The following is a 20,352-nucleotide window of genomic DNA, read 5'->3' as shown; positions in this document are numbered from 1 at the left end:
GCTCATCATTGCTCCCCCTACTCATTTTAGCTAAAGGAAAAATGTATTCAAGGAATATGAATTTATGCTTTACTAGTATATTGCACACAGCATTATAGCTATGCCTTGTGATAAAAAAGAAAATAACAATGAAAGTAATTTCCAGATATATTAGTGACATAGAAAAGGGATTTGGGGAGAAGAGCCACAGATCTAGTTAGATGTAAAGCATAACACATCCAATGTTTCTTAATATCATTCAAGCAGAAAACCAATGACTATGCTGTGAAATTCTCTCAACTCCTCAAGTTTACCTGTCAAAATCCTTCCTGTTTTCTCCTCAATTCACTCAGTACACGTTTTTTTTTTCTTATTCTATATTTTCATGCCTTTATTGAACTATATTACAAATCACAGTATTATTTAGACTCTCCTTCAATTAGCTGTTACAACCCTCACATTTGGGGCTATGTCTGAATCACCCGGGATTTTCCACTCCCCCGGACAAGGCAGCTAGTGCTATTCCTCGAACGTATTGGCACCCAGGAAATTCTAGCTGAATCAAAGTAGATCACTGAATCACACAGAGATGAAAGAGCTGTAATAATAGAGCTCTAAGACATAGATAAATAAAAACAGAGGATAACTCAAAAGTCTTGACATTTCATTTTATTTGTTTTTGGAACTTGGCTTTATGAAATGTGTTAGCACTGTAAATCCCCTAATCCTTGAGCAGCCACCTACACTCCAGGTGCTTGTGAAGTATATCAGAGAACTCTCCAGGTCCATCAACATACAGTGTTACCTCGTCAGGTCTTTGGCCCCAAGACCTTTCATGATGTCCTATATTGGAGAACTGAGTGGGAACATTGGTGATCTCATCTGGTCCCTCTGGTCCCTCCAGCTTCAACCTGGAGCATCTGGATGAATTTGTGAAGCTTTCATGACTTTTCTCCTAGAGAAAAAGATTCCCATCTGGCCAGACAGATATTACACACTCCAGTTCTTTAAGCCCACAGGGATCATCTGTGCACCCGGGTGGCCCAGTAAGTTAAGCATCTGACTCTTGATTTCGGCTCAGGTCATGATCTCACAGTTTGTGATATCGAGTTCCTGCTTGGGATTCTCTCTCTCACTCTCTCTCTCTCTCTGCCTCTCCCCCCAAAAAATAAATAAACTTTTTTTTTTTTTAAAGAGAAAGAAAAAGAATCAGGAAGCATCTAAGCAAAGCCTTCACTTTGCTGGATACAGGCATTATCACTCCCTGCTGCTAGTCTTACATTCATAGAATCTCTCTGGCTTCAGGATTCGTGTCACTGGAAGACAGTTATCTTCAACTACCCATCTCAGATGCTTTTCACGATGTCATAGTGCCTTTCAAACTAACAGTCCTCTTCAGAGTCCGTGTGTGGTAGCTATGCGTGTGGCTTGGTCTGTTTCACTGCATCAGCTGTTTGAGAAGGAAGAGAAAGAAGAGATTTTCAAATCAGGCAGTCAAGACAAAGAAAAGAAAAACAAAAATAGCATCCACACATGAGAGATAGCCTTAGGTTTTGCTCATAACATAGAAAATCTGTACCTGGTGCCATTTCCTCCCCTTCCCCTGGGGAAGGGGAAGGGTTCTTGTCCTAGACTTGAAAAGTTACTGTCTATTCAGTAGAATTCAGCTATATCTTTCAAACCACATAATAACTCTGAAAGTCTCAATCCAGACATTCTTTAAAGTTCATCACTTGGGTCATTCTCAACTCATCTACGCTCTCCTCTGCCCAAGCTGGGGAAGAAGGTAACATGTTTTCTTTGGTAAGAGTGTGAGAAATAATTAATAAATATTTTGTGACATAGACCAGTGGTCTTTTTTTTCAAGCTTTTTTGATATTTGCTTATTTTTGAGAGAGAGAAAGAGACAGAGTGAGAGCAGGGTGGAGGCAAAGAGAGAGGGAGACACAAAATCTGAAGCAGGCTCCAGGCTCTGATCTGTCAGCACAGCACCAGACAGGGGGCTCAAACTCGCCAACCATGAGATCATGACCTGAGCCGAAGTCAATCGCTTAACTGAGTCACCTCGTAAAAATATCTTGGTAGCCCCAGTAATAAATGTTTTGAATAAAAAAATGCTTTGCTTTAAAATATAGATATGCATGAGGGAATGACAATAGTATTTATTATAAATATATTTTATTAAGTGCATAAACCATATCGTTTTGATTCCAGAGACTGAGGGATTTCTTGAGCCCTGAGATCTCAACCATCAGCTGGTTCCAGGTTCTTAAACTATCCAACAAAGAACTCAAGGAGGAGTCAGAGTAAAAGTGTAGCAGAAGAAACTTTATTATAAAGCAAAAGTACAAACTCCAGAAGGAAGTGTGAATGCACTCAGAGGATCTGAATGGGGTGGAATGGGGTGGAATTTTGCTTTTCATGGGTAGTCATAACTTGGGTCCAGAGTATTTATGTGAGGTTCTGGGGGATAGGCAGGGATTTCTAAGAACTCTGCATATCATTACACATGCTCCACATTAGCAGTCTGATTTAGGGCTAACTGGGTCTTTGTGGGCGTATGTGTGGCTTGGGCATCGACTGCAAGGTGCTTGTGGCCTAAAAAACCATGGAACTATCACAAGTTTGCTTCATGGCCACACACGCTCTGTCAGGTGTCACACTGAATTCCTTGGGTTGTTTTTTTTGGTCTTCCTACAAATATCTAGCACCTCTGTATTCTGCCTGCCTCAATTTGGCCACCCAGCTACTTGAAGAAGGCATCACTAGCTCCATATTAAAGATTAATTTTTTGGGGCGCCTGGGTGGCGCAGTCGGTTGAGCGTCCGACTTCAGCCAGGTCACGATCTCGCGGTCCGTGAGTTCGAGCCCCGCGTCGGGCTCTGGGCTGATGGCTCAGAGCCTGGAGCCTGTTTCCGATTCTGTGTCTCCCTCTCTCTCTGCCCCTCCCCCGTTCATGCTCTGTCTCTCTCTGTCCCAAAAATAAATAAATGTTGAAAAAAAAAATTTTAAAGATTAATTTTTTAAAAGTCATCTAATTATTTACTGAGTGACTACTTTTTGCCTGGTACTATTCTATGTACTGAGATATTGCAGTTAACAAGACTGACAAAAATCGCTGGGACAAGAATTTATATTCTAACTGGGTGAGATAAACCACAAATAAATAAGTAGACTACAAAGTGGATTATTTTTCCAGATGATAAGGGTTATAGGTTAAAATCAAGCAGAAGGAAAAGATAGGAAATGCCAGAATCAGGGCTGAGGTTTGCAATCTTCAATAGGTCTCTTTAGGGCAGGCCTTACTGAGAAAGTGATATTTGAGCAAATCCCTATGAACACGAGCGAAATGCCAGAATTAAGAACAGTCTCAAGTTCTGTAAATAATAACAATGAAAGATTTAATAATAACAATAATAAAAATACTGGATTTCTTACAGAACCAAGGTCTATGTCAATCTAAAGCTTGTTCTCAGATCCACGGTTTTGCTAACAACAGTGCACATCCTTTTCTGGTTGATAATTAATAATTAACTGATATTTAACAAACTCAGTAATTGTTTTTTAAAAATTGCTGAGCTTACTTTGGCATTAACTGTTGTTCTGAATACTCATTAGTGATTGGCATTTAAAGACTGATTTCTTAAGGAACGTTCAGTGCTAGTACTTAAACCAGAAACAAAGCTTCTACTCTGATTTCTAATAGGACAGGTGAGTCTGCACATCACCTAATGGAACAGTGGTGGAAGTCAGAGTTTGAATATTCCAAGGAGGATCACACAGAGGTTTTCCCCTTGAAGTTTCAAATGCTCTCTACATGTAGCCCTGTCTACAATTATTAAAAAGCAGTCCATTCAAATTATATATAAATCCTTCAACAACAAGGTACAAGATAGCAAATCTTTAGTGGTGTGATGGATTTTTAAACTGTTTTCAGAATATTTTGCTTTAGTGTTTCAGTAGAACATTATTCTACAGTGAGCAAATTGAGAGACAAAATGTCCCCAGAGTATTAACACATTTTCCACCTCTTGACCTTTCGAGGGCCATGAAATCTGCAGTATCGGTCACTCTTAAATGAACATAAATAACCCATTATCAGTCACTGAAATGTTAACAGGTAAGAGGAAAAATGGAATTATAACATTTATTGAACCCATATTTGATGACAAGAACTTTGCATATATGACTTCATTCTAATCCCCACTAGGAAGACAAAAAGACTTTAAGTTACGCATTATTTTCTCAATTTTACAGCTAAGAAAAATGAGATTCAAAGAACTTAAATAACTTGTGCAAATTCACAGAGCTAAAAGCCAAGATGGAAATCTATCATATTTGCATAATCTCTATCGTGTTGCTGAAGAACACTGTGATCGGGATTTCAGGGGACATCCAGAGTTGCACAGGTGAGTCAAAGAACGACCTAGTATTGAGCCCCGGCCCATTTGGATTCTTCAAGACACGGAGCTTCCTATTTCAGAAGGAATGGGAAAGAGGCTATTTCAATGGTGTTAAAGAAGAGCAGAGAGTGAAGGCATAGGATGATGCCCTTCCCAAAGACTGGCCCCTGGAGGCCATCTACGGAGGGCATCCCTGTGGAGGCAGTGCGGTGTCAACCTCCAATCCACGGTGCTATTATTACACGCAGTGGGACTCAGTTTACCAGGAGATGGAATCTGCCGAGCTGGTTTCTTGTTGGAAGTGTGGTTTCATGGCGCCTGGAGATGTGGGGAGGAATTTCACACTAAAGAAGACTGGGGGACCATCAAGCACACAAGGTAATAGCAGCAGGGCAAAGGCTGGTATTACAAGGGCATTGCTTAGTGATGCAGGAGCCTGAAAGAAGACTGTGTCTGCCTCGCATTGCTGCCCAGCGCCAGGACTGCTTAACGTTGACGGAATAATTATTAGGGCCCAATTATACAATCAGCCCCGGTGATTTATAACGCTCTACAACCAGCACTGAATCAACCTGTCTCAGTAGCCGTAAGTCTGCATAAAGTTTTAATTACGAACATCATAAGTTGGTCAGAGCATATGGAGAAAAATGGATTATGAATTTACGATGTGGTGAATTTTCCTGCTGAGTGGCTCTTCTCCTGATCAGGGCCTCATGACAGGATGACAAAAGGCACGTAGGAGAAGCCAGGTGCTCGACAAAGCAGCTGCTCTCTTTTAAACGTGAGACTAGGAAGCAGGACTGTGGTGTGCCAGAGGGAATGTCAAGGGACGTCAGCTGTGACATTCTGATCCTGGCCTCAGGTGAAATGTAGCTACGGGGGTGGTGACAATGACATGCTGCCTAGACTGGCATGCGACAGGGTTAAATTGGGCCGAGGAATAGCCTTGGCTTGCTTAACAATTCTTTCAACACTCCTTATATAAGAGGATTTCCCAAATCGATAAGCCAGTCACTCTATTTTCTCTTTAGGATTTTGTGGCTCAATAAGCACGTACTGAGAGCTTATTATGAGGCCGACATCCAATAACTAGTCCGTGTGGGCGTGTACAGGCCTGGATGTATGGCCCAACTGGGGACAGCCTTGCAGGGCCGTAACATGCAGAAGTCCCTGAGGGAGTAGCCCAGTGTTTGTGGCTGCGACACGATCTTCTGCCTCTGCTTCTTGTTCCTTCATTCACCCCTTCACATTGACACGTGGAATGTATCATTCAAAGGAGACATTCAAATGTCCTTCAGATTCAGAGGAGAATCCAAAGAGCATTCTCCTATAAACTTTCTGCACATTACTCTCCACCTCAGAGTCATCTTCCCAGGGAGCTTGATCTTGAAAACTTAGCACATCATTTGTAAGAATCTCCGTTCCCTGGGTGGGCGCCCAGAGCCTTATAGAGGATTTGGTTAAATGAGAAAGTGTATTCATTTGTTCTCATACGCTTTAATCACTTATTTATTCAAACACATTTCATTACAGTGCGTACTATGTGGCAAGCGCTGTCCTGGCATCAGGGGCTGCGAGCGAAGATTCCCAAGTGCAGTAAACATGGCTAAGAGGGTCATTTAAAACCGGGTCAGGAGGATATGGAGGAAGCAGGACCTGTGTGTGTCTCCTGTTTCAATTCCTAGAACACCAGGAACTTTTTTGACCTTTGCCAGTACAACTCCATCACCTTCTGGAATACCTCTTTCTTTCTAACTTTGGACTGAAATAGAGATCATATCACTTCTGTTGGTGAAATTGCCAATGGTCTATTAGATGGTCTAACTCTGTCAGCACTAATTATAATTCTTTAAAAACAAGTTATGTAACTGTGGATTTTGCCTTTATAAGCCTGCCCTCCCAGCTTGAAATTCAGAGCACACTTTCAATTTCAGTCTACCCTGTGTCCCCCGAGGTTGCCATCCCTAAGACCCCAAATAAATGCTTTTGGTTGCTTTACAGCCTGGATGTCTTCTTGGTCAACAGAATACGGAGATAAAAGAAAGTTCTGCACTGAATTAGCTAGCAACCTAGGCAAGAAGACAGACAAATAAATAACACTGCTTAGTGTGGTAAAAAGTCTGACATGATCAGGCACTGGGAGCCATGGGAACATGGAGGAGAGACACATCTCTCCGGGGAGAGAGTCAAATAAGTATCTGGAAATGGTAGCCATTGAATCAAGTGGAGTGTAGGCCATATGCTCTTCTGGCTGGACACGCTGAGGGAGGTAATCGGCGAGGAGAGAGGACAGACTCTAACAGCTGGTACTACAACCGAGCTGATGCTCACATATGCACAGTCAGACAGGAGGCCCTGCACCAACATTCCAGGAAGATTCTGCCCACCCCCTCAGGCTGTCCATCTGTGACTCACCTTGAGTCTCATTTCCTGGTTCTGTCTGGATTAAAATTACAGCAGCCCAGTGTGGAACTGACACTCCTCCCCAGCCCCCGCACCTGCTTCCTGGACTTTGCAGAGGGATCCTCTTGTCCACATCTAATAAGGAACAAGGTTAGCAATCTCTGCAGCGAGGTCACGAAAAACGTGTGGTTAAATAGTAAAAACACCTCCGAATACCCAGGGCAAGAACAACACATAACTATTCATCCTATTCTTCACCTAAAGGGCTCACCTGCTGGGATTAGGGTCCCTTATCATGTTTCTCAAGTCAAGATTCCAAGGCAACTATTTCTGCACCCTCCAAACTTAAGCTGGTGATAAATTAGTAAACAGGACTTAATCTGAAACTGATTCAACCTTCCTTTTAGCTCTGGCAGCCTGAAAGATACCCCTCTGATCAATTTATTTGTAAAATCTCTAAAATTCTTCCATAACGAAGCCAGTCTGACCACCCCGACCCCTCACACACACACAGACACACTCCAGCTCAAATGTAGCTCATTTGAGGAAGAAGGGAAGAGCTAGAAAGCTAAAAAGCTTGAACAATCTAATGAACCACATGATGTTCTAGAAATACAGGGGAAGTTTGGAGATCTAAGCTTCTAGCTTGATTTCAAACAAATAAACGAACAAACAAATAAAGAACCTCAGTAGTTTCGGCACTGTCAGAGAACAAAGTGGTTACACTTTGTAATATACGTAAGCAATCACATTTCAGAGTGGCAATGTATTATACCTCTCTAACATGTAGACAGATATTATGTTTAATATGGGGGACTAGGATTTTTGATGTATGAAGTAGACATAGGACAGAATATCAACAGCTAATAAATAAAACAAAATTGTAAACATCACTAGTAAATTAAAAGTAAGAAATATGAACCAGAAAATGAACACTCATTTTTAAACTATCAAACTACTATAGATTATTCCCAGTATCACAGGCTACAAACAGACACGTGCCTTTCCGTGCATGGCAAATATGTGTGTAAACAAATGACACCATCCCTAAGGACAGTTTTGTATATGTCAAAAGCCCCCCAAAATACATCTATGTTCACTAACAATTGTGCTTCTAAAAATCTGTATTAGAGCACAACACATGCCACCACCACCAAGAGCAACCTATGATAAAACTTAGGTTAGTCGTAAAACTTTTATAACGACAAACTAGAATGATCATAAATGTCCAATAATTGGTCAAAGGATATAAATAGACATTTCACAGAAGAGCAAATCCAAATGGTTACCAAACAGAAAAGTTTGCTCAGGCTCAAGGGTAGTCAGCAATCTGAAAAGTAAAATAACATTACACATTTTTGGTATCCGAATTGCAAATGTTTAAAAGACTGATCTTGCTATTAGAAAAATTACTGAAAATCACATTTAAACATTTCTGATTAAAATGTGAATGGCCACGGTCATTTTTTTAAAAAGAAATCTGTGGATGCTATTAACTTTAAAAATTTATAGATACTGGGGCACCTGGGTGGCTCAGTCGATTAAGCGTCCGACTTCAGCTCAGGTCATGATCTCGTGGTTCACGAGTTCGAGCCCTGCCATGGGCGCTGTGCTGACAGCTCAGAGCCTGGAGCCTGTCTCTCTGCCCTCCCCTTCTCACACACTCTCTCTCTTTCTCAAAACTAAATAAACATTAAAAAAAAAAAGTATAGATACATTGACCCAGCTCTTCTGCTTCAAATAATTTTTCACAAAGAATCAACAACAATGACATATAACCAGCAATATTTACTACAGTATTGTACAGAGCAGCCTGAAACAAGTAACACCCATTATAGGGAACTAGTTGAAGGAATTACTTTAGGGGCACCTGGGTGGCTCAGCCAGTTAAGCAGCCGACTTTGGCTTAAGTCATGATCTCACAGTTCATGGGTTACAGCCCCACATTGGGCTGTATGCTGACAGCTCAGACACTCTGTTCCCCTCTTTCTCTGCCCCACTCATGCTCTCTCTCTCTCTCTCTCTCTCTCTCAAAAATAAATAAAAAAAGAAATTATTTTATACCTACTCAATGTACCTATTATAAAATAAATTGTACCAGTTAACTTAGAGATTTCAATGAAGTATGGTTGGATGAGGAAAGAAAGATACAGCAAAGTGTATATAAATGTGATTCCATTTTTTAAAAACTAATACTACCCTATGTGCGTGCATAACCCCATAGGGTATTAAAGCCAGTGTTTGTATATTTGTGTTTGTGTGTGTGTATACACAAAAGAGAAGAAAAATATGGAATACCTTCAAGGTGATTGATATAACTTATCCAAATAAGGATGGGGCAGGAAGCAAGCACAGATAAAGATTGGAAGTAAAGACCACAGACAGGGGCAACTGGGTGGCTCAGTCAGTTAAGCATCTGACTTTGGCTCATGTCATGATCTCACAGTTCATGAGTTTGGGCCTCAGCCCAGAGGCTGCTTTGGATTTTGTGTCTCCCTCTCTGTCTCCCTCTCTCTCTGACCCTCACCTGCTTGCACTGTCTCACTTTCTCTCAAAAATAAATAAACATTAAAAAAAAGACCACATACAGCACATACGATGATTTCAGTCATGCATTTGTGTAAAATTATATGTGCATATACATTAAAAATATTTTTTAGAGCCAAACGAAATTTTTACAAGCCTTGCTCAAGGAGCTTTGTAAAGTGCATCTTCCTGGCTTTCGATCCCAGTCTTTTTTGGAATAAGGCACCCAGGAGCTGTGTCTATAAGGAAACCTGATGGCCGTGTGGCTCTTTGACATGCAACATGTAAGCACACAGAGCTGTGCAGAGGCAGAGATGAGGCGGAAATGTGCCCAGTTGTGTTTTTCATGACCTCAGGCAGAATATAGTCTTCTTCTTCCAAGTCCGATGTCCCCTAACAGCCTCTGCAAGGTCTGGTGACCAAGCTGGGGGATGCACCTGACCCAGGACTTACTTCCCGAACTGGGATCACACACTCCACTCGGGGGGCGTGCGTTGTTTCCACTACCCAGATCCTTCATTCCACTGCACCCAACACTTCACCCCCATGGCTGGCGTGTCCTGCAAAAGGTTACCTCGTAAGAGGTCATAGTAGCAAGAAGTAAGAAGTAATAAGTAGTGATCCTACTAGCAAGTAAGGATTGCTCTTGCAGATTACACACTTCATAAATACTTGTGGAACCCAGATGCATCCAGCCCCTTGCAAAACCCCTGTTAGGTAGCAGACACTCCTTAAATCAGAAATTAAGGTCTTGGTGAAACTGAGACAGCGTGGACAGTCCCCATGGCAGCGCCTGCTTCTTTACATCCCCAGCTTCACTATTCAGATCCCAGTACATCTGCTCACACTAGTTCCAGAGAGAGAGCGGGGGAGCCTCTGTGCTGGGGAATCAGAGCATCCTGCTTTCACGGCTGGTGAGCTCAAAATAATGCTTGGGCCTATAATTAGGGCTATAATTAATGGTAGCATTTTTTGCAGTGAAAATTCATTTACTGGGGCGCCTGGATGGTTCAGTGGGTTAAGCTTCTGACTCTTGATTTCCGCTCAGATCATGATCTCATGGTTCGTGAGTTCATGCCCTGCATCATGCTCTATGTGGAGCCTGCTTGGTATTCTCTCTCTCTGTCTCTCTCTCTGCCTCTTCCTCTGTCTCCCTCTCTCTCTGCTCCTCCCCAGCTGGCATATGCTCTCTCTCTCTCTCTCTTTCAAAATAAATAAACAATCAAAAAATTTAAAAAAGAAGTCATTCCATCACAAAATCTGAAGTCGAGAAGCCATTGACCTAGTCACATATTTTATTCTATATCCAATTGAGATCATGAGTTTTCAACATTTCCTAGTTTAAAAATGTGCCATTGATTTATTGAACTTAGATTCTGCCTCTAAGAAACTTACACCCTAGTTGAGAGACCAAATCCATCTGAATGGAGCCACATCTGATAAATCACAAAGACATACATCAAAACATGCAAGAATTTATAAAGCACAGACTTTTCCTTTCCAAAGATGAGTTCCAAAAATTATATGAGAAAAGGCAGTGTTGTGGCGGTATGTATACAGTCACCCAAAGAGCCTTCTTTGATGAGATCTCCTAGACATGTAGATAATTATGTCCTATGACATTAAACAATCAGTTGCGTGACTTCATAGTTATGCCATATCTTTGTGAACCTGTGTGCCTGCTTTTATTTTTTTAAGTCATTTTCCCTACCAGAGAGCAACATTTGGTACCATTCTCCTCACCATCTGTATGCCTCTATTATATATATTTTAAATGTGAACTCTTTAATGTAAGGAAAATTTATTATGTTAGGTCCTCACATATTGTAGTCTTTGATGGATGATTATTATGCTTAATAACAAAAATTACATATTGGCAGAAAATGGATCTTCACTTCTGTGCAAATTAACATGGGGTTACTTTTACAGTTTAATATGAAAGAGTGATAGTGAGGCTGTCAAAAGCAAATAGGGCTCGTTTCTATAAAATTCAGGGCCATTTTTACAACTGAAAAGTGGCTCGCTTAAAGGCATAATAACACAGACAGGGAAAATGTTATAGTCAGCAGTTACCAAATAGTCTTTCCCCTATAAACTGGCAGTCTGAGGTAGTAGTGAGGCCAGAAGGACATTCCAGAAGCGGTAGCACAGCAAGGGTACTTGACGTTTGAAGTCGGTGTTTTTAGCGTGCTCTTGCTCTGTGATCACGTGATTTTCCGTATTTGTCATGAACGTTAATCAATAACAATAATCGTCAAAACAGAAACGTTTATTGAATTTGTTTCTGTGGCAGTATATAATAATAACATTAGGAAGAAGTACTGGCTTTGTCATTTTAATTACATTTCTTCATAAAAGGGGGTGAAAGGGATGTGAAAAATGCTTCCCAAACAGTGAATTCCTCCAAGCTCACTGAGTGATTTGCAAGAATGACAGAATTGAAACAACTCAAGCTCCATTTCTTCTTCTCTAGAGTCAGTGTGTTATCATTACGTCGGTCTGCTCTCTAACTGCAGTGGTGGGAGACCGGGCGTGCACCTGACATGAACCTGCCGATTCTGAGCTGTTTTCTTACGTTCCAGCGCTTACTGCTTAGTATGGATGTACGTAGCTGAGTCCACGTGGGTGCCAGGGGCCAATTTATAACCGGGCATTTTCCAAATTAACTTCCGGCAGAAGTTGTATGTTAACAGCGTGTTAATTTGGGGCTGGAGTATATATTGTGAAAAACTTCACAGTAATAGCCGTAGTACTTGTTTAGCATTTATATCAACAACATAGTTTTTCAGGAAGAAGGATTGTCGTTGTTGTTGTTGTTTTCACTGACAGTGCTTAAAATTGCCAAAGTGCAGTGAAAATAAGAAGTACACCGACTTTCAGATAATTTTATGTTATTGTTTATCAGGCAATGCACCATTATCACCTGCACTTTGGTGGACTCCTAGTTCTGTGTCTCTGAGCACCACGGAAGGCTCGCTAAGGTTGCAAAGTGTAGCAAATATGATCCTCATAGAGGACATCGTTTAGGATCTCTTTCAAACCATAACATTTTCTTTTATTTATTAAAAAGATTTGTTTAAGTTTATTTATTTGTTTTGAGAGAGAGAGAGAGGAAGAGAGAGAGATTGAGTCCCAGGCAGGCTCCACCCTGACAGCACAGAGCCAGCTGCGGGGCTTGAACTCATGAACCATGAGATCATGAGCTGAGCTGAAACCAAGAGTCGGACGCTTAGCCTACTGAGTCACCCAGGCGCCCCCAAACTGCAACATTTTGAGAAGCATCATCTCTCATCTCCCAGACACAGACAAGTTCATAGATGGAAAATATTGAGCCCTTACTTCCTGCTCTTCTACTCATGGCAGACATTGTTAATCCAACAGAGGACTTCTGTCCCAGACAACACGGACATGTCTTGGAAGTCTCATAAAACAGCAATCTAGGAAATTTGTACAATTATTCAGCATTGGCGTGAAGATTGAAAACTATTTGCATTCCTGAATTAAATCTCTAAGCTGGCCATCGACAAAAAGCACCCGAGAAGATCTGTGAGGAGGGATGGGTGCTCCGTAGGCACTCAGGCCACCATGCTCATGGAGGGCGTGTGCTTCGCGTATGTGTGAAGGCAGGGAAAACGACAACGAAAACTGGTTTTCACTCCTACGACAGCATGGAAAACTGGCAATCCCCTTAGTATTCATAAATGATAAGAACAAATATTTGATGAGTATTATTGTAATCCAGTCACTATTAAAGTGCTTCCTGTGTATTAACTTTATTTGTCCTTTCAAACTCCAATGACGTAGGCACTATTACTATTATCCCCATTTCAGAGATGAGAACCTGGAGAAAAGACTGGGAGCAATTGGCCCAGGATCACACTTTTGGCCAGTGGTACAGGTGGGCGTCAACCCGAGGGGTACACCTGCAAAGCCCCACAGAGAAGCGCACTCTTTGTGGCCTCTGAAATGCTGCTGTCCGTTTCCACTCTCCTTGAGCCACTTCTAAGTCCTGGAGCTATTTTTGCAGAGGCAAAATGTTTGATTCGGCTTGCTGTAGGGCTAGTGTGAGAGAGTAATTAATTCGTGAATGTGACAAGCCAAGGATAATAAAATATCAAGTTTATCTCAAGGAAGCTTTAATGTCTTCTTTTCATCACGACACCAGCAGAACTTTAATTAGGTGATTTAAATGCTTTGTTGATAGGGGGAGCTCAGAAAAGAAAGTCAACGACTGGAGAGTGTGCAAGACCTTAAAGATATGCCAACTGCTTTATCTTCCCTAATTCAAATGTTTTACAACAGCACCTGAAGTTAAAGATTCCTCTACCCCACTTTGCAAAGAAGAAACTAAACTTAAGAGGCATTACACGACTTGGCCACTGAACCACGAAGGCGTTTGAACCCAAGTCTGTCATTTGAGGGCCCAGATTTCACATTTACAGGTGGCCCTCTGCAGACCCAGCTTGCTCATTAAGGCTTAGCCTTTCCCACACATTTGCTCTTCAAACAGTTCTGCCAGGCTGTCACTTATGTGAGAATGCTTTTACTTGCCCACGGATGGAACTCTCCACCTGTGGGTCAATGGTCACCGTAGGCCAAATCTCACACACTCATTTTTGAAAAGGAGAAAGTTGAAAAAAGGAGGGCAAACATCTAATGGCAGGCTGTCCTGTGTGGCTCCTAACATGAGAGGCACCGGCACCGGGCCATCATGAATTCATTCAACACCTTTTGTCAATCCTCTGTATTCACTGTGCTGGGCTTTGGGATGACAGAGAGAAAAGGTCATATCCCTGCCTTTAGAACGCATTTTCAGTTTCTGACATTAAAATTCAGAAAATGATTTTTTTCAAAGATCTAGAGCATTCTGTTGAAAATGTGGTTGTTGCAGCTGAAGATACAACAAGCGATGTGTCTAAGGTGCATTCGTGCTCTATGTGCCCATCAGGGCGCGCCAACTTTCTCTCATGTTTCTGGGGAGTCAGGTGCCTCTCAATTGGCCAGCAGTTCTTGAGTCTCATACAATCAGGCATGCTGAGATTCTAAGGGCTCCTTACTTATTCTCTGCCTTCCTTTTTTCCAGGGGGCATTTCCATCTAAGATGCTGATGTGATGATCCTCACAGGAATGGACAGGTGCTCAAAAAAGTTGTCAGCTTGGCCAACTTCTTCTCGTTGCTGTCTTCCTCCCAGTCTGGACTTCTACCCTCTGGGGATCTGTAACGCTAATGTTGCCAGAGGGTCATCTGGTCTGAACTAGACAAGGAGTGAACGGTGTGGCTGTCCACTGGCAGTGGAAATAGGATTTGAAGCCAGCCTTGGCTATGACTTCCTGTTCTGCTATTTCAGACCTGTTAGACCTTTGGCAAACAAATACAACTTTTTTTCTTTAAATGTTTATTTATTATTGAGAGAGAGAGAGAGCGCAAGCAGGGGAGGGGCAGAGAGAGAGGGGGACAGAGCATCCGCAGCGAGCTCTGCATAGACAGCACAGAGTCTGATGTGGGGCTCAAACTCATGAACCATGAGATCATGATCTGAGCCAAGGTCGGCCGCTTAACTGACTGAGCCACCAAGGTGCCCAAGGCAAACATTTTCTTTAAACCTGAAAATGGGAACATATATTTGGGTATATATATTTTAATCCACTCATTTTAGTTACCTTTATCTCTAACCCAGTGGTTTTTGAATGGGGTTGATTTAGCCCCTAGGGAACATCTGGATATGCCTAAGGATAGATTTAGTTGTTACAACTGGGACAAGAGAGTTGTGCTGCCAGCATCTGGTGGGTAGAGACTAGGAATGCTGCTAAATATCCTACAGTACACAGGACAGCCCCACAAAAAAAAAACTTATTTAGCCCAAACATCAACAATACTGATGTTGAGAAGCTCTGCCCCGATCTCTCAGACTCCCAATCCCCACTAAAGCCTAACCATGAGGAAAGTGAGTATGATGGACAGAAAATGGAGCCCCCACCCCACTCCAGCCTGGATGTGACAGAAGATACCTCAAACAGAGAGCAAAGGGATGTGAAATAAAGACTCTGTTTCCTCTTCAGGCTCAGATTAGTTGTAGGAAAACAAGGGAAGCAGGACACAAGAAAGTGGGCAGTCCAGTGTTTTCCTCAGTCTCCCTCCCTTTGGGAAGATATTCCCACAGTGGGAGGTGCATTCCATCAAGTAAAGGGGAACTTCAATGTCAGAGACACTGCTAACCAATTCAGGGTGTTCTGCAATTCCAGCAAGCGTTGAAGCAGGTGAAGTCCAGAGTGTGGAAGGCTGAGGAAAGGAGAGGGGAAAGGAGGAAGGGCCAAGGAGGGGAACAGAAGAGAAAAGAGAGAAGAGAGGAAAGGTGAGAGCAAGGAAAAAGTGGAGGCCAGGCAGAACTAGAAGCTTCAGCAATCCAGTCCAGCAGAACCACCAGGTACCAAAAACAATGAGTTCAAGCTATACTCTCCCTTGTAACCTGGGTTGGCATCATGGGAAGGAGAAGGGGGACCATAGGGTTGGGGCACTGAAAAGATGAAATTTTATTAAAAAGTTGCACACCTGAAACTAATGTAACCAGGTACAAAAACAATGAGTTCAAGCTATACTCTCCATTGTAACATGGGTTGACATCATGGGAAGGAGAAGGGGACCATAGGGTTGGGGCACTCGAAAGATGACATTTTATTAAAGAGTTGCACACCTGAAACTAATGTAACATTGTATGTCAAGTATAGTTAAATTAAAAAAAAAAAAAAGAGGTAGGGTACCTGGGTGCTTTAGTTTGTTAAAGGTCAGACTCCATTTAAGTTCAGGTCATGATATCATGGTTCATGAGTTCGAGCCCCATATCAGGCTTTGTGCAGAGAGGAATCTGTTTGGGATTCTCTCTCTCTCTCTCTCTCTCTCAAAATAAATAAACTTAAAAAAAAAAAACTACTGAAAAATGTTACCTAATGAGAAATTTTGAATTATTTGTTCATAATAAGTTTACTGGACCACACTAAAATAATTTAGTTATACAGAAAGATTAGATCATCTCAAGGGGAAAAGGTGAGAATTTCTTCTACATTTCAAAGATAATATATACATTTTTGACTCCTTATTAATTAACACTTCATAGCCTTACTAGAAAGATTAAATGAAATAATACACATAAAGCATCTAGCAAAATGTCTGACACAGGGTAAAAACTCAGTAATCAGGAAGGAAAGAAAACTTATTTTCTATTTATTGTGCATAGCCGACAAAATTTCTTAAATGATCCCCCACAGATGCCCCCTAATCACTAGAACCGTAGAATATAATTAGATCTCTCTCTCATAATTATGAATGGTAAGACTTATTTCACCTTAAAGTAGGGAGATTGTCTAGGAATTCCCGATATAATCATAGAGCTCTTAAAAGCTGAGAGTCTTCTCTGGCTGGTGGCAGAAGGAGCTGAGAAAGAAGTCAGAGGTATTTGAATAACAAGAACATTACATGCTGTTGGGCTAAAGTTGGAGAGGGCCACATGGGAAGGTACAAAAGATGTCCTTAGGAACAGAAAGTGGACCACGACTAAGAGCTAGCAAGGTAACGGGGATCTCAGACCTACAGCTGCCGCTTATTGGATTCTGCCAACAACCCACAAAAATAGTTCACAAAACAATTGCAACTGGTGAAAACTTCTGGCTTTTTCCACTCTTCTCTGCCTCTACTTCTATTTGACAATAGAGTGACCGTGGGAAATTTTATCTTCAGGGCAACCTGACACTGAGCTCAAGAAATAATCAGTTTGGGTTCAGTGGGATATTTTAATGTGGCTTCCACCTACTTCCCTGTGTAGTTGGGCTGTTGCCACCAGAGCACTGGCATCTCTTTTAAGAATATTCCAACCTCCTGGGGCGCCTGGGTGGCGCAGTCGGTTAAGCGTCCGACTTCAGCCAGGTCACGATCTCGCGGTCCGTGAGTTCGAGCCCCGCGTCGGGCTCTGGGCTGATGGCTCGGAGCCTGGAGCCTGTTTCCGATTCTGTGTCTCCCTCTCTCTCTGCACCTCCCCCATTCATGCTCTGTCTCTCTCTGTCCCAAAAATAAATAAAACGTTGAAAAAAAAAAATTAATTAAAAAGAATATTCCAACCTCCTATTGTGTCAGGACCTAGGGTGCAACGCGAGAGGTCTTACTTATCACTATATAAAAGTTGTTTTATGTCATCAGGCACTGGGAGTTTTTCAGTAGCAGAAGAAACAGGATTTGGAATGTACTGAACTAGAACCATGGAGACTTATTTAATCATTGGCTGTATGAGCTTTCATTCAGAGTTCAGTGATCATTCATGCCTATATGTATTTAAAGCTGATTTGGATTACTTATGTAATTTTGACTTCAGATTAATTTTCTGTTTCTTTCAGAATTGTCAACCATATCAAAATCCAAATATAACAAGAAGGAATGTTTAAACTCATATCAAAATATGAGCAAAAGCTAATTACCAATCATTATTTTTCATATTGAACAATATTATCAATAACAATAATAAGCTATCAATAGCCATATTAGCCGTAATAAAATTTTGCCCCATCACAGTGAGACAAATTCACCTATCTCTCTATTCTTTCTAAAAGATATTACAAAATCATTGTATTTTTACATGAAGAACTAAATAGGATTATCCATGAAAAGAAAGAAGTGGAAACATAGTGTTGAGAAGCCATAAAGTTAATTAACAAAAAATACATTGTTATTTTTCTAGAATGTTAAAATTATGTGGTATCACCAAACTTTTTCTTTATATTTGTAAATTGTCCTAATTTCTTGATTCATCTTAAATAACTATTCAATTTTGTACTTAATTTCATTTCTCTATAAGGCATTCTTTTCTTCAAAGACAGCTCCCCAAATCGATGAATTTCATGTCACACTTCTATGTGCCACTGCCCAGGGTGTGGACTCAGTCCAGTCCCAGTCCCTCAGTCCAGCCTGGCCAAAGGAGGCTGTACAGCAAGAGCCCAGCTGCTCCCTCACGAGACAGAATAAGGCTGCTTCTCTCTTCTCCTGGGACTAGCTTTGGGACTCGGTGTGGGAGAATAATTCCCCGGATGCTATGCAGTCAGTTGAATTAGAAAAACTATTGCCTCACCCAGGCCAGCATTCAGGACTGGTCTTACCTTCAGTCTGGTTAGTCAATCCTCCAGAATAGATTGAGAGTCCAGATGATGTGTCTATAGATAGAAACCCTCTGAGCTTTGTGACTGAGCCTTACTGATGACCTTGACTTAAGACCCACATTTGTTCCTGGAACAGATTCCCCAACTCCCTCTCTTCCCACAGAAAGGGTGGTCATCCTCTTCTGGCTTGTGTCTTCTCCCCTTGTTGTCTGTGTCCACCCAGCACACCCCAGATTCGACATCAAGTTTAATCCTCTAGCACACCACTTGGAAGGAGACTTGGGCGAAGTTTGCAGAAATCCTGGTGTAAGTCAAATGTTGGAGGCAGAGGACACTCTAAACCACTAGTGTGTTTAGTCACAGACTTATTCTAGTGATTAAATGATTTTTTTTTCTTTACAAGATTTTGAAAAAGTGGTAAAATGGAAAGAGGTAGAAAAGTAGTGGACGGCATTGAAGTTTGAAATAAGACTCTCTTTATTTTCACAGTCAACCTACACTTATGTCTCTCCTCACTAGTAAATAAACATTTATTGGATACCTAATACGTATAAGATGGTGTTTGAGATGCTATAATCTCCTCTGTTTCAGAATTCACCACTCTAAACTTTAAGAAGACAGGAACTTGTTTGTATGGATTCTGTAATATTTATCATAATGCCTACACATTGTAGGTGCTCAGAAATATTGGTTAAATGAATGACTTAGTTCTATTTTTTTTTAGAAAGCAAATCCCTCACTTGTTAAGTAAAATGTACTTTTCTGATTACAAAAGTAATTAATGCTAAATATAGAAAAGGAAAAATCTATATGATTTGAGCATATTTTTCTCATAATTTTCTGGTAAATATGTATGTTTAAGTATCTAGGCATTTCTCTACGTGTTTGTATTAAAATTAGGTGTTACTACATATGTATTTTGGTTTTTATTTTTATTATTATTGAATATCATGTCTATTTTTAAATTCATCAAATATTATTCAAAAATATGTTCAAAAATTTTGATGCTGAATTCCATCATATGGATGTATTGCAACTTATTTAACCAGTCTAGTCTTGGATGATATTTAAGTTATTCCCAGATTTTGTCTTTGCTAATGGTACGGTGATGAGGACCCTTGCATGTGTATATGTAGCTGAGTCAGCGGGGCGTAATTAGGTTAGCATAAACTATTAAACAAACCTCGGCATGAAGAGGTGTAATTGTAGGAAGAAATGAACTGAGCTGGGACATAGAAATCTACGATCTACTTATTGATCAAAAGCTAGGATTTGGCTAGAGCTGAAAGTTCATGGTAATGAGATAATTTCAAAATAGAGATCATAAATCTAAAAGGGTATATTAATTATGCATTTTTTAAAATGTTTCTCATGCTTCCACATCTTGGGGCCTTGCTGCCCCTCTCAAGGTGAGCTGATTGCTAGAGATAGACAACTTCCCTGGGAGTGTGCCTTTCATATGCAAACCAACAATCCGGAGCCCATATCAATAACCACCTCCTATGGGGTTGTCCCTATCAAGGTCATTACTTGTCTGCCCTAATAACTCAGGGCCGGGTATCAGACAACTAAGGACAACCGCTAAGCCCCACAGGACACTGAAATTATTCAAACTAGCCAATCCTAAATCTACTTACCCTCTCTGGCCCATTCCTTCCTGTGGAAACCACAATCGAAGTTATTGCCCACATTTTCTCTTCATTCCCTCTGCCTCTTGACTGACCCTACGGCTTCCCCATGAAACACTGTGTGGTATGGCATGACTCCTGTTTCCAGGGCTCTGTGAGTATAAAAATCTTCTTCCTTCAAAACCATCATGTCCGCATCTGTGTCTTACCATATTTGATTAAAACAAGTCCCAAGTACTCTTAAAATAAAGGGTCACACCAGTACTCTTCTGTCA

The sequence above is a fragment of the Leopardus geoffroyi genome, chromosome C1 (genome assembly GCF_018350155.1).
Source record: "Leopardus geoffroyi isolate Oge1 chromosome C1, O.geoffroyi_Oge1_pat1.0, whole genome shotgun sequence".
Lineage (NCBI taxonomy): Eukaryota > Metazoa > Chordata > Mammalia > Carnivora > Felidae > Leopardus > Leopardus geoffroyi.
Note: the sequence above shows the minus strand (reverse complement) of the source record.